This window comes from Lathamus discolor, chromosome 2 (assembly GCF_037157495.1).
Source record: "Lathamus discolor isolate bLatDis1 chromosome 2, bLatDis1.hap1, whole genome shotgun sequence".
Lineage (NCBI taxonomy): Eukaryota > Metazoa > Chordata > Aves > Psittaciformes > Psittacidae > Lathamus > Lathamus discolor.
Window position 1 is genome coordinate 19,288,865 of NC_088885.1, and position 12,257 is coordinate 19,301,121.

Here is a 12,257-nt window from a genome sequence, read left to right on the forward strand (position 1 = left end):
CAACAAACAAACAAAAAACAACAACAAGCAAAATGCGATTTTTTTTATTTGATTTCCGCCCCCCCCCCCCCCCCCCAGTTTTAATGAGCTTTTCTGTCAGGACGTATTTAGGCTCAGCAATACGACCTGTAATAACTTAACACTGCCTAATAGGGTGGCATATTGAGTGTGGATTGCTTATCGCTACATAATCGCAAGTTGTACTGATAGTAAAGAGTCATATTGTTAGCACAGTGCTTGCAGGGAGGAAAGGAAGACAAAATACATAGTGTTTGAGTGCGTGTTTATAGCAAAGCTCTGTCTATACACATTGACAGTAGAATTAATTCTCAATAACCTCACAGGCGGTAACAAAGCCACAGATTCCTGAACTCCAAGAAAATAGGAAATGTAAATATTTCTAGTTCGGAGGAGTTGCTATGTATGAGCTTGGTTAAATAATGTGCATGTTTTGGGCTTTTTTTGGCAACCCTTCTGTGAAAGGTGCACCTGTGAAGAGTGTCTTTCTAAATACCGCATCCTGCTGTGAGGGCAGTGGTGAGTCCCAGGCAAACTGGACACAAATTTCATTTTACACTTGTATCAAGAGACCCCTGGAGAGATGCGTCTTAGAATATTAGTGTCTTCAGCAGCACAACCATTAAAGCAAGCACAGAGGGAATCACCCATCTGCACAGGCTTAAGGATAAGAACATTGCTGCAGAAGCTGATCTCCAGACTGATGTTACTATTTAATGTGGCTTCTAGCAAACTGTGAATAAAACTCCTGGCTTGCAGATGACAAGTTGCCATGCTAGACTTGCAAGTTCTTTCAGGAAACCAAAGAGACACAGCTGCAATCAGGCTGCATTAAGCCAGGCCTGCAGTCCCAACGCAGTGCAGTGACTTCAGAAGGGGCTGATTCTAGTGACAATGTCAGTGGGCACAGACATATTCTGTTCATATCACATATTCCTTATTCATATTTCTTCCCTTTCTTTATGCATCATAAATAGCAGTGATTAAGGGCAATACACACTTTTCCAGGTGATGAAGATACATAAACATATGGTGCTACTTCATTATGCAGTGGGCTACAGCTCACAGAGGGAGCAACCAGCAGACCCAGTCAGCTCAGACTTCTCCAAGCAGAGCTCTTGGGATGGATGACTCTGGGGTGGCTGTGCTCCGTTGACAGTTTGAGGACTAGTGCTCCTGCAGCTGGGGCAGGGAAGCTGTACCAGCAGTGTAGTGGTGCCTTAAGGATTAGGAGACAGTGTGGACTTGTGCTGCCTGCCCAAATAAGCCTGAGCCTCCTTTCCTTTGCTAGGGAGTAAGTCTTTGTTAAAACTGAAGTAATCACATTAATTCAGTGAAAAAAAATCCAACTCCCTTAAAATACGTAAGGATCAATTATAAAGTCATTTTTAGCATCGTGAGTACTTCTAAAAAGTCCATGAACCTCAGACTTATTATTTGTAACAGATTGGTCATTATTCGTATGTAATACAAAGACCAACATTTTCAAATGTGATTAGTACTTTTAGCATCCACTGTTTCTTGCCCAACTTGAAAGCTTCTACTTTTGGAGAACTTTTTCTAAGCTGCTGAAAATCAAGCTTCCCATCATTCCTATCAGGTCAGTGGGAGGAAGGGTGTCTGAAATCACTGGTTGCTTTTAAACACGTTGGCTTTGGAGAAGGGAACACTGCTCAAAACAGTTAAGATCATATCAAGAGGAAATTTTTTTAATTATGTAAGAGATAATTGGCAGCAGAAAGAAGAAATTCAGCTTTCTGTCAATAAGTTGATCTCAACAGCAGGTCTTCATTTAGGCGGTACTTTTTTCTCTGGTACTCTGACTTGAGGCACAGTCTGCTCACTGAAGTGACTGCAAGTAGGAGCAGTTTGGTTGGTGTGCTCACAGCATAACACATTTGGGAGCAGGTTTTCTCCTTCTTCACTCTAGCTTTTGGATAATGCCTTCTCTCATCATCCCTTTAAAACTGTGGGCAGCTGAGGCAATGGTTACCTAAGAAGAGGAGCAGAATAAGGGAAGTGAAAGTAGCTCCTGTGTGTGTGGCAGCTATTTTCACGTGGGTGATGCCTTCTGGCATTGTGGATAGCACATTCTGGCAGCCTGCACTCAGTGCAAGTGTGAACAGTCACCTTTGCAGGGCTTCACGTGTAGCATCTGGGGGTGCCACGCATGCCTGTGTGAAGCTCTAAGTTTTGTGAGGGGTCAGATACTGTTGTTCTCTATACTATGGTGAGCTAAGTCTCTCATACCTGTTTCTCTATCTGTTCTCTTGTATACACAGGAAAAACAAAGAAAGGCTTTGAAATAGTCCAGTACTAAAATGTTTTAGGCTGTGCGTTTGATGAGGAATGGAGGAAATCTTTCTTCATCATCAAGGTGCAGAACAGGACTCACCAGCTAGTTAAAGTCACTATCAAACACATGCACAGAAATAGAATCAGACTGAGGGCAGCATTTGTGGAAATACTCCAGGGAAGACAAAAGAAGCACTGTGTGTGCAAACGCATCTGCGTTTAGCCCAAAGCCCTTCATAATACAGATTTGAATTGGAGAGGAGACTTCATTCTGAGATTCTCCCTGAGCTTTCCTGGGTATCAATGTAGAAACTTCTGCGGGTATAAAGCTGTAAGCATGACTTCTGTGTGCTTGCTCTGGTGCAGTTTACATTCAGGGTGCTCTGCTCCATTCCTCATGACGGTAGTCTGTTCAGTTCTTTGCCCAGGTTTTTCTGCGCAATCTGAATACTCCTATGGGGGTGATTCCATTTTTGGGCCATATTCAGCAGCCAGCACAGTGCTGGAAATTATCACTGCAATGCAAACACCTGGCAAAGTGAGCTGAAGTGCACCTCTAGTGTTGTGAAAACTCATTTTCAGGATATCGACGATCCTTGCAATCAAGGAACATTTTTGTCAATGGGGCCTTATTATATTGCTCTCTATGATGCAGTTGGGGAATTGGGATAGGGGGACTTCACATAACTTTTGATTGGACACCTGAAAAAGGAAATAATTTGCTATTACAAACTATACATGCAATGAAGTGTAAGAAGATGATGCAGGAAACTTTGGGGTTTTGAACACATTTGCTTGGCCTCAGAGACATCTGTTTACCTTTGCTATTCCATGGACATTTGCACAATTTCATTTTTCTCTCTTAGATGTTTGAGAGAATTAAGCTTTAAGCTGAAGGTTAACAGAAGGAGATATTTTTCTATCTACTTCTTTAATATAAGAAAATTGACTATGATTTAAATTCAGGTAACATAAGTAGTAATATTTACAAAGACCTCGAAGAAGATGTCTCTTATTGATTTGCCAGCATGTTCTAGTACAAGTCTTGTACAATGAGAGACAGCAAAGGGATGGTTCCATGACATAAAAATTCTCTTCAGCTCTTCTGGAAAGGATCCCCATTTGAAATGAGCAGACACAAAGTGGTTTTCACAGATGCGTGCACTTTCCATATGTATGTTCCTTCTCATGTAGTCAGTACTGCTGCTGATACTGCTGTTGTTTCTAGACAAGTATCAGGCCATGTGTTTAATGTTGCTCATCTTCAGAACATGTTCTGTACATTCCCTACTTGGCCTTCACACCTCCAGAAAGAGAAGAAGGGATCTGAATAATGTCTTCATTTTATGAACTGGGAAAATTAAAAAATCTGTAAGTTGGACACCTATAAAAGTCCAGGAAAAAGTTATAGCATATTTATTACTTTATTGGTCAGGAGTAATTTTTAAAAATCTAATTTAATGGTATGATATAGGTAGCCTGAAAAGACTCTAAAAAGTGATGAATAGATGGAGGTCCATCCAGGAGTGAATGGGGAAGAATCCAGAAGTAATTTTGTCTCTAACTGTGGAAAAGGAGGACTGGAATTGTTGAAGACGATGTGAAAAGATAGGAATGGAGAATGAGAGTGTATAGAGGAATCTGAAACATAAGTATGTGGAGATTGTAGAAGACAAAATGTTAGAGCAGAAGGATTCATGGTAAAATATTCTGTTTGTGAAGCATATAGGCATTCTGCAGTTTCAGTGTGTGATTGCTTATGGCAGTAATTCTCAACTGTATCTGTCAGGCAGCCTAATAACGTCAATATTTTATTTCTACAGGTGTCTGTTTCTTCAGCTGGGAAGAAGAACCACATATAGTCACTAATGCCTCATCAAAGGCTTGGGATCACAATGATATGGTTAATTGTTTCTCTTGTTCTACATCCTGTCCCAGAAAGGTTAAGAAAATTGCATGAAATGATGATGAAATACCTGCAAGTTGAGCCACTGCACCACATTGGTGTATCTTGCATGTGACAATATTGTCTTTTTATATGATAACTGCCATCTCCCATACGGACAGGAAGAAGGAAACACTTAATGAGCAACTAATGGTATTGCAGAAGTTCAAGCAATGAGAAGTTCTAAGGGGAACCTTGCTACCTTTCCTTGAATCCTTACTGTAGGGCACTCCAGCTGATGCCAGCAGTGTTTTAACTCCTGTTAACTTCATTGTCTGGTAAGTCATAATGATTTATTATTATTGTGGTAATAATAAATCATGCCTAGGTTTTTGTTTACTAGCCTAGGAAGGCTAGTATGTAGTAAGGGAAGGCATGGCTTTTCATCTGACTGGCTACGTTGTACCGGTTTTTCATGTGAGTTAGTCTACCAAGCTCTGAGGGTAGTCTGGAGAAGGATATCTCATGCTTACTGCATAAAGTTATCCCGCTGCACTTGAGGCATCTAGCTGAGGGATCTCTGGAGCTTTGCGGCTGCTAAATATCTGAGTCCCAGGCTGATAGCTCAGCTCCATACTGACCTGTGTCCCATGACAGCTGCCTTGAAGGCCTAGATTTGACCAAGCTCAGGGTAACAGTCCAATAAACACTTTGTATCTTCCTGAGGAGTTTTTAGGGTTTAAATGCTGACCACATCTTCTTAATCTATATTATTTTTCTTAATGTTAGAAATGTTATTTTGTAAAGAATGTGATGGTCATGACAAGTTTTACTGAATAATGAAGTAAGAAGGCAATGCAGCTGTGTGAGATAGAGGAATAGATGAGGTGAACCAATTATTCTCCTACCAGCCACAAAAAGTCTGTTTATATATGAGTTATGTAACCCAAGCTGACACTTCACCAGGCAATACTTCAGCTGGAAATTATGAACACCTTTCCCATCTCACCACACATGCTATTTATCAAGTCCAGGGATACAAAAATACAACTTTGAGGATAGGTATGATGAGTTTTTAAGAGCCAGGTTGAGAATCTGTGTTGATATTGAACTCGCAAATAGTTTAAAGATGTCTCTGTTTAGTGTGAACAAAGGTGAGGGTGATGTGCCGGGATGTAAAATGAAGAATAAAAAAGGCAAATCAGAGATATTAGGTAGAGGTGTTAGTTAACTGTACTTAAAATAATCTTCATGTTGCAAGCCACCAAATGTCTTAGTAGCTGCTTATATCAAAATTCTTCATTAAGGAGAATTTGCCCTGAACAGGCTGCTAGGCTCCAGGCCCTAAAGGTTTGTGCTTTATAGGGGAAGAAAATAAGGTCTGGAAGGAAAAGGGCTGCTCCCCTGTCACTTACCAGAGATGTACAAAAGTGGAGGTTACACAGTGCTGCCAGGGTGCTGAGGGGCCTCTGGGGTGTCCTGGTTTCAGCTGGGGTAGAGTTAATTCTCTTCCTAGTAGCTGCTGCATTGCTGTGTTTTGGCTTTAGTCTGAGAACAGTGCTGATAACACACCGATGTTTTAGTTGTTTCTCAGTAACTCTTACCCTGATCGATTACTTCAGTCTCTCACACTTTGTCAGTGAGGAGGGGCACAAAAAGCCAGGAGAAAGCAGAGACAGGACACCTGACCCCAACTAGCCAAAGGGGTATTCCATAACACAGCATGTCATGCCCAATATATAAACTGGGAACAGTCACCCATTGCTGCTTGGGTCGGGCTGGGATTGGTCGACAGGTGGTGAGCTATTACATTATGTATCACTTGTGTTTATTGGTGCGGGGTTTTTTTTGTTTCTCCTTTAAGTTTTGCATTCTCTTCCCTTGTTATTTCCCTTATCATCATTATTATTTGTATTATATTATACTTTAGTTATTAAAATGTTCTTATCTCAACCCATGGGGTTTACATTCTTTTGATTCTCCTCCCCATCCTGCCCACGGAAGGGAGGGAGGGGCTTGAGAGAATGACTGCATGGTGCTAGCTGGGTTTAAACTATGACAAGGGTCCCTTGGGCCCCAACACAACATGGGTGGTTGAAAGGTCTTTGTCAGTTCTCACCACACTTTTTCATTTTCCCTCCAGGAATGAGTTTTCCAAAATGTTTGTCCCAGATATATTTGTGGCTAGGCTTATGACTTCTTCATCTTCTTTTATATATCTGTTGCAGTTTAAGCCCAGCCGGCTACTAAGCCCCACAGAGCTGCTCACTCACATATTCCCTCCATGCCAGGATGGGGGAGGGAATCAGAAGAGTAAAAGTGAGAAAACTCGTGGGATGAGATAAAGATGGTTTATATAGATAAAGCAAAGCAACCAAAGCAAAACAAGGAATTCATTCACCACTTCTCAAAGGCAGGCAGGTGTTCAGCCATCTCTAGAGAGTAGGGATCCATCACATGTAACGGTTAAGTGGGAAGACAAATGCCATCACTTTATATGCTGAGCATGACACTGTATGATATGGGATATCCCTTTGGTCAGTTGGGGTCAGCTGTCCTGGCTGTGTCCCCTCCGAACTTATTGTGTATCCCTAGTCTACTCACTGATGGAGAGGCAGGGTGAGAAGCAAATACCTTGGCTCTGAATAAGCACTGCTAGGCAATAAAACATCCCTGTGTTATCAACACTGTTTCAAGTACAAATACAAAACGGAGCCCCATTTTTGCTATTATGAAGAAAATTAACTCTATCCCAGCTAAAAACAGCACAGTACCACAAAGCAAAAAAGAAAAGGAGATGCTCTTCGGCTAATGCTCTGTCTCTCCTCTCACATCTGCGTCTTCAGAGTCACAAAGTATGTTCTAAAATTAAAAGAATGATAAACAAATATGCTGTTGAAGTGCAAATTACAACATGATTTAATATTTTTTCAGGCTTCAGCTTTATTAGCATTGGTTATTATTGATAAGTGTGAAGCAATTATGAGTATAATTATAAAAAAATAATTACTACTAGCATCATTTGCCAGGTGGGAGTGTCTTCTCCTTGGGAGCCAACCACTGAAATAGCCAAAGGGGCTATAGGTTTCACATCTAACCCCATCAAACCTCGTTTGCTTCAGTCCTTATTGTTTCTTCCATTCATGCTGTAAAATGAGGTGATGTTTACACTTTTGATTTTATTTTTAAAACACTTTAATAAGTTTCACTATTTCTCCTTGCCTGTGACAGCAGTAGCCCGGAAAACCTGTGCCTAGTACTGTTGGGTGTCACTTCTGGAGCAGGCTGTGAGTACAGGTGGGAAGGATATTTTTCTTTCCTTTAGATGAGGAGCCTGTATGGATTAACAGAACAGTAAATAAGTCTGTTCTGTGGATAGATTATATCTACTTAGAGGTTTGAGAAGTTCTGGCTCTAATTTACAACCTATGAATTTTGAGGGAATCTTGGTTTTGAGCAAATGCAGAAGTTCAATGCGAAACTTGGCTCTGGCCACCGAACTGCCAATGGCTTCCACACAACCTCAGCAGCTGACCCAGATCAGCTGAAAACTTTTATCAAACAACACTTGGGCTTAGGTTCAGCAAAAGTTTACGTATCTGTCCATTATGCCAAGGTTCTGAATTATAATTGCAGATTTGCAGCATTCTAGTTTTATTGTCTTTAAACAATGCTGTATTTAGGCTAACTTGTGTGTGTTTCTGTGTTCAGTGTAAAAAAAGATCAAAAAAACCCTTCTAGATTTACAGAAGAGATTGGGGTAATATTTGCCCTTGTACAGATGCCTCTGTCTTCTGATGTCAAACCTGCAAAACAGGCTAAGTTATATTTTTTCACATTTTGCTTATACTTTTTTATCTCCACATCCCAACCAACACAGCTGTCAGAAGTCTTTAGTTCATGCATAAACTAAAGCCTACGGAATTTATATGATTTGGGGTCAAGGCATAACTTTATTATCAGGTTGCAAATAAAAACCCCACTTATTGACATCTAGGCTTGAGTTTTGACATTGAATCTCTCATATGACCAGGGCAAGGGGAAAAGTGGAAGCCTTCGGGCTCCACAGAAAGGACCACACCCCACTTATATCCATGAGCTACACAGATACCTTCTCTGCACGGGAAATTAAATCTTCATTGACAAAAACTGTTGAGAAAATAAAATATTGATCTTGCTTGTGAGACTTTTATGTTAGTCAATTAAATTAGTACAATACCTTTCCTACTAGTAAAATAAGAGTGCCATTACTATATGGAAATATAATGTTCCATAATATTTTTATTGTGAGACAGGGGATACCTCTTACAGCACTCAGAAGTACAGTTTATACATGACTATAAAGTTAGTTGTGATCCATAAACAGCAGATATAGATCTCAGATATAGCTTTGAAAATCAGTTTAAAGGAAAGTGCCTTATTCTCTTTGCAATATCATATCAAAGTAGCATCATTTTAAAAAAAATCATAATCTCTTCTAATTTTTTTTCATACTGAAAGGCAATGAAACATCATTCTCATATTTAAATTGGAATATGAGTCTGACAATATTTTTGCTACTGCATCTTCTAAAATTAAAAACCCTTTGAAAACTAATAATTATCCAGAATCCATGTCTAGTGCAGCTAGACACAGAAATGTACAAATATGGACATACATGGGTGGCTAGTGAAACATAAGGGACCTAATGCAACTGAGATTTGGATGGGAGACCTGTGTTGCGGTGTGAATCCATCTCTCCCAAATGATGAGATGTGAATGTAACTTGGCAGGTGCAAATGGCAGCTGTGGCTTCCTTTTTTAACCAGGCTGGTCCTTTCTTTCTCCCAAGTCTGTACTTTCTTGGAAGTACCTGTAGTCTCTGGTATACCCCTGACTTTATAAATAAGCAAGCTAGGCACCCAGCTGCGGATATTTATGGATACATCTCCCACACATTTTTCTTTTTAAGTCTTTAATGAACAAATCTATTGCATAACATAGACATGAAGCTACTTTGTCTCATATGAGTTGCTTGTAATATGGAACATACCTACAAAATAGTAAAGAATTTCCGTGTTAAAGTACTTAGTAACATATTGTTTGAAATATGGAATCCTGGCACATCCTCTCACTGCAATTTCTCCCCTCCCTCCCCAACTCTCTCCCCCCCATGTGTCTTAATAGGGAAAACAGAGCATATTAGTCTACTGGGATGCAAATAGCAGCTGCTATTATGATCAAAGAGTTCATAATATCATTTAATAAAACAACTGTTCAGTTGTTTCACTGATTCACAGGAGAGTACATCATATACAGCTCCCTTCTATATATCTGACCAGCCAGTGCTCACTCTCATTCTTTCTGCTCTTTTAAAACATCATTACTAGTATTTTCCTGTGAGGTTGTCGTTTTCATCTGAAAACTATGTCTTCATACCCCTTATCTTTGGATCATCTTGACTACAGTTCCAGACTTTGGTTTTGACAATCTTGTTATCAGGAATGAACGCTATGCCTTTGAGCAGTATTAGAGGTTCTTCACTACAGAGCTATCTGCTTTAACAAAACTTAAGGGACAGGGTATTAAGACCGAGGTCTTCATTTTTCAATGATGGGACAGTCTTTTGTAGCTGATATTTAAGCTACCAGCTTAGAAGCACTCCCCAAGTTAGTTTTAAAGAGGGATTAGATTTTATGCTTGCAGGAAGTAATTAACTCTCTGATCTCCAAAAGTGTAAGCTGCATTGCAGAAGCACATTCTTTTAAAAATTATCATGGCCTCCATCTTTCGCAATGTATATAAACTCTTAAAAAAATATATTTAATTCTTCTGATTTTTTCTTATTTGTAACTACAAACTATTGATATTGGGGGAAAGATTTTATTATGAAAATTGGTGCAATTTGATAATACTTTCAAGAAGGAGTAAACATTTATAATGATAGCTGTTAAAACACTGAGTTGCATAGAAGACTAAGATTCAGCAATGAAAGACATATCTCTCTAGTAATGGTATGTATAAATAGCCCACAAACAGTATGTAGTCCATCTTATGGTCTGATGGGTATAGCTGTTTTGTGCTAAGTGAAGTTATTTAGCCTGTGGGCACCTTCCTTTCCAGCAATGTGAGCTGTGGGACTATTTTTCTTGAGGGGCCAATCTCAGAAAATTTCCTACCTCTCTGAGATTGTAATTTTCCGTAAACCTTTAAATAAATGATAGATAGAAGTGATTTTTGATTATAGATTAAGTGACACTTTGATGAACAGGTTTTGATCATTTCTCAACTTCTAAGTCATCCAGTACTGTCTTTCAGCAGTTCTGGAGACAAGATGTACATGAAGCCTCTGATAATAGCAAAAAAACCCCCACATGCATTTAGACACATTTAAAGGGTTATTAATTCAGTGATCAGTAAATTAGAAAGGGTTGATTTGTATTAAGAAAAACTACAGAAGGAGTAAGATATGGCAAGTCTCATATATATCTTACGTCATTCTTCACATCATCCGTGACCTTGACCCATAAGCATTATCTCAGACATCTAAGTTACTATATTATGAAAGTATTTTTCCACAGTTGAAACACTAAATAATGCATAAAAGACTTAGTTCCAAATACTGCAGTGTAGTTGCTTCAAGGATGGATCTAGAAATATTTATAGTTTGCTTGCTACTGAAATTTAACTGAAACTTAAAATAAGAACCCAAAGCAAGAGATATCTATTTACAAATTATTTTGGTGCATGCTAGTTAAGTAACTGGCATAATGTACAAGCAGACAGCCTTCAACCAGTTGTACTATCTTACTGGCTTTCCACAGTGAGAAGTAGTTTATGTTCTCTGCTTTGATTAAATCCTTTTATTTAACTGTGGGAATTTCATCTCTTTCATTTCTAAAGCTCAAGCTGTTTGGCTTTCTTGCCTTGCAACTTGTGTGTGTTTTAGTGACATCTTTCATTTCTTACTTGCAGTCTGGAAGTGTGAGCTGCAGTAAGACCTAGTTTGGTTAACTTAAAGATGACAATAATGCCCTAAGAGGAGCAGAATTCAATTTTCTGTACTTTTTTTTTTTTTTCCCCCAATGAAAAGCAAGAGATTCTTCCCTTTCTTTTGAGTTATGACTCACTTCTCCAGATTTTGTTTTGATCTGAGTAATTAGTGGGTTTTTGTCTTTTATTCTTTATTTTTAGCAGCCACAGTCTATCTCCCACTTAGTTGCTGACATAAAAATATTAGCAGAAAGATGTTGCCTCGAAGGGTAAGGAAAAACCATTCATAAAAATCTCAGTGAGGATTAAGTGGGATTCATCCAGGAAAGATCAAGGGTTGAAAAAGATTGTTATTAAACATGTTTATAGAGTACTTTGAGAATACGGCATGTTCCCTGTTCCAGTAAGCTCACAGTTTGTGGCGGGGGGAGAGAGAGGAGATGACTAGTGAGGAGAAAAAGGAAGGAAGGCTCCTCAAACGAGGGAGTTGAGGGAGGAGTGAGAAGTTATTTGAAGTATAGGAAATGTGCAATAGTGTTGCACACAGAAGGGGACACAATGTCAGGAATGAGAGGAGGCGACTAAAGATCTGAGGGAGCCTTTAACAGACCTCATCACAGTGTTGGCCCGCTCCTTAGCGAGTGAGAAGAGGTGTGGAGGAGGCTCGAGACGCACTTCTAGCTCTCTGTCTCCTTAGGGGCTGTGAAATCTTATGAAAACCTGTTTCCGTTTAAGTTGCCTTGTGTAAAAATCCCAAATAAAAGTAATATTAAGTGGGATATTGGTACAAGATATTGGACACCTCTATTTTTATGGAAAAGTCAAGTACTACGTGATTAGAGCTAATAGCAATGATATCTTATAGGCATGATATACTGGGGTGAAAAACAGGATTCTGTGAATTTAAGCATAGACGGAGATGAAGGGGGCCTATAAGGATGGTGGGGAGGGACTATTCATTAGGAACTGTAGTGATAGAACAAGGAGTAATGGGTTAAAACTTAAACAGGGGAAGTTTAGATTGGATATAAGGAAGAAATTCTTTACTGTTAGGGTGGTGAGGCACTGGAATGGGTTGCCCAGGGTA